Here is a 551-nt window from a genome sequence, read left to right on the forward strand (position 1 = left end):
CTCGGGGTCGATGTCCAGGACGTGGCTAGGATAACAGAGAATATAATACTTGACTCCCTGGGAATCATACACCACCACATGCATGGAAATTAATAAGTAGGGGAGTTTATCCAGAAGTGGGATGGCATGCATGCATTGCATATCTTATTTGTTGTTTTAGTCATTATTTTTTAATATTTTAATATTTGTTAAATAGGGGAATTTGTTGATCAAATGAAATAGTGGTTGTGAAATAAAAGGGAAAGAAAAAAAAAAAGAATGAATCGAAAAACTTGTAGTTAGTTTGTAGACTGGTATTAATTGTAAAATAAAAGTAAAAGAAAACTGTGGAAGAAAAAAAATGTTATCTGTCTATTATATTATATCATGTATAAATATGTAACTTATATTTATCCGATCACATATTGATCAGTATGCTGTGTAATGTAGCAAGCCTATGTATTTGGTCAGCATGAATGAATAAAGTATTTCTTTCTCTCCCCTCCTAGATGATCAAGTATTTTCATAAAATATGTTGATTTTTTCCGTATTTTGAACAGGTTATCTTGACT

The 551-nt window shown here is 30.9% G+C and overlaps 1 protein-coding gene across 1 annotated transcript in view; it reads left to right on the forward strand.

The window, feature by feature from the left end:
- The window catches only part of LOC106689218 (odorant receptor 4-like), a 15,406-nt gene that overhangs the window by 14,439 nt on the left and 416 nt on the right, over positions 1-551 (forward strand). The window lies entirely within an intron of this gene.

Source organism: Halyomorpha halys, unplaced genomic scaffold (genome assembly GCF_000696795.3).
Source record: "Halyomorpha halys isolate HHAL.00 unplaced genomic scaffold, Hhal_1.1 Scaffold1304.1, whole genome shotgun sequence".
NCBI classification, from domain to species: domain Eukaryota; kingdom Metazoa; phylum Arthropoda; class Insecta; order Hemiptera; family Pentatomidae; genus Halyomorpha; species Halyomorpha halys.